This window comes from Drosophila tropicalis, unplaced genomic scaffold, assembly GCF_018151085.1.
Source record: "Drosophila tropicalis isolate 14030-0801.00 unplaced genomic scaffold, ASM1815108v1 contig_843, whole genome shotgun sequence".
Lineage (NCBI taxonomy): Eukaryota > Metazoa > Arthropoda > Insecta > Diptera > Drosophilidae > Drosophila > Drosophila tropicalis.
In genome coordinates, this window is record NW_027173336.1 from 16,002 (window position 1) to 18,737 (window position 2,736).

Sequence of the window (2,736 nt, forward strand, 5' to 3'; positions counted from 1 at the left end):
TCGAGATGCAGCGCAGCGTCCGCTGTCGGGAGGTTGTTCTCTCCGCGTCGCGCCGACGCTGCAGCCGCATCAAGACGGTAGTTAGAAAGAGAGAGATCGTAAATATTGCCTATCAGAAAAAAAGAACTACAGTTAGTTTCAGTATTGAGATATTTCATGTGCCCTCCATGGGCGTATCAAAAATAAACGAAAAATAAAAAGAAGCAGAAGAAATGTGATTCGTCACACGTTAAATACTATTTTAAATAAATAGTATTAAAATACTATTTTATTAATCATCTGACCGTTATCGATAAGAATCGGTAGACAAATGAGTCCACCAAATCCTAAACTAATCGCAAAATTCAAATGGTATCCTCCAGAAGCTATATTTTAGACGATTGCAGCGTTCTTTGATCGCATCGGCACTCTCCGCATCCATCCATATCTCGACTTTTTCATTTACGCAAATATCCGTGACGTTTTCAGGGGACGAGCGCGGCAAATTTTGTCGGCTAACTACTGCCCAGTTCTCTGTCGAAATATTACAGTTCTGGCTTTCTAGGAGCTTGAAAATAAGTTTCAGGCTGCACTGTTCTTTGGGCCACGTAGTTCTAGCAGCGGTTAACCGTAAGAAATTAATAAGACTTATGGCCTCATACTGTCCCATAGAACAAATATTTCTTGCCACCCATTCCATTGTATCATCATTAGAGGCTGCCACGAACAGTCGTCCATTATATTCCGTGACCGGAGCAACTTCGTTAAATGAGAGGCTTGCCACACTTCTATAATCCTGGAAAATGCCGAAGAAATCTTCAAGAAGATGGCAATAATCCTTCCGACAGTCTGAAGAAGTTACGACCAGCACAAATGGCCTGTTTTCTGGCAAAACATCCATGTATGGTGGCCGCAGTCCATTTTCCTCCATTTCCAGCTCCGATTCGGATTCGACTTCTTGAGGTCTGGACTTAACCTTGCAGCCTCCCACACCGCAAGCCTCTATCATGGCTCCATCGGATGACGTGCTTGGAATACTCTCCTCACTAAATTCGACATCATTTTTCAACCTATTTTCAATTTTCAGAACTCAGTTATATCTAATTCGGATTTTCTATTCCTTGCGCTTACTTCTTAAAAGGCATGGGATTTTCGCGTGTATCGCCCTTTCGCTTTAGGTCGCGTTTGCAATCATATGTGGATTCGCTGCTGACCCAGAGGAAAGATCAATGACTGAAGAATCCGACACCTGGTAATCGACTAACGGAACCGCAACATCCTCTGCTTTAAGAGAAAACAGTATCAAGCCCACCATATTGTTTCCGTTATAGCATGACAACACCGGCTTGCTGCGTTTCTTGTTGCTAAGACCAGCTACTTCCGTAACGAGATCGGATTCCGCTAACGTAACACCTGATGCGGATATCTTCAACATTCCCGATTGCACATTTAGATGCCGTTCAAGTTCTGACTTCAGGTCATATATCGTAGCTGAGATCGGCAGCTGCATGGCCAATTGCTGAAAAGGAACGCTTGGTCATGGTTATGAAAAGTAATTTCCTTACGATTACCAACCTTCCCGGATTCCATGATTAACTTAACAGTCAACATGTTTTCACTTTTGTTACTTTTTAGTTTTCACTTTTTAGATTATTCAAAGATAAACTTTTTGTTTTATTTTTGATGTTGACTCTATGAGTTCACGAAGTTGAATGATTCATTACTGTACCCCCTGAACGGGTCGAATTTTCCAAACATCCCAGGCCTTCTTGGATCTCACAAATTTGTGAATGGACAAACCTTTAGGCAATTGAAAAGCCTTCTATAATATTCATGGTATTTCAATAATAAATTTTAAGTATAAGGAAAACTTAAAAATACCATATATTAAAGTGGCGCCATATACAATGTTGATGTAAACATGTACATCCGGTTTAGCTGATGGCGGAATTAATTAACAATTGTCAACATGACAACTTGTATACATAGTTGCCAAATTGGTTTGCCTTTTATTTAACTGTGCGCTAATGTAATTGCACACACACACACTCACACACAAAATATGCCCCTAAGGCATAGAAGCTTCTGTATTTTGTGTGGGGTCAAATAGAAATCCGCGATTATTGTTCCTAGGTAACAAGAAATTCAGGATATTCGCGGTTAATTTGTATTCGGCAACACCTCAGTCATCTAACATAGTTGGAAACTTGTGGAGTTTTGGTACAAGGAAAAAGTGTGTGGGGTTGACAAGGCGTGACCGTTTTAATTCCAACTTGTGCCTTGACGACCTGGGTACTCAACTAAGCACACTATTAATTACATTAAATAAGTGCCGGTATGGATTACGGCTTATGGAATGGCTTTTAATGCATATTGCATTGTGTGCGGCATTAAGTTATGATTGCTCAATTAAACCAACTAGATTGTCACGGCGCCATTTTCCTGATGATACCAAAAGCTGCTGTTTCTGATCATCATGAAGATGATGATGATGATGATGAAAATGATGATGCTCATTATTGCTAGCATTGAGTGGCTTCAGTTGGCTTTTGTCGCCAGCACAAGCGCATTTGCATAACTTAAATTGAGACCCTAGTTCCCCCGACCTCCACGCTCGGTTAGCCCCATTGACACACCCTGTGCTCGGATTGTATAGTGGTACTTAGGACATACAATGGGCATATTGGGTATTATTCCTGATATATCATATAGGCCTTCTTTAATAAGCCATCTTAAAGAAGTTGCAATAGGTAATGT

At 40.8% G+C, this 2,736-nt stretch overlaps 1 long non-coding RNA gene across 1 annotated transcript; it reads right to left on the reverse strand.

Annotated features, from left to right (window-relative positions):
* Positions 1–289: 289 nt before the first annotated feature.
* Positions 290–1,674, reverse strand: LOC137580224 (uncharacterized). The gene is made up of 3 exons (XR_011032981.1): positions 1,555–1,674; positions 1,111–1,498; positions 290–1,049 (listed from the first exon to the last, which is right to left on the reverse strand). It is a non-coding gene; the product is annotated as an uncharacterized lncRNA (long non-coding RNA).
* Between the last annotated feature and the right edge of the window lie 1,062 nt (positions 1,675–2,736).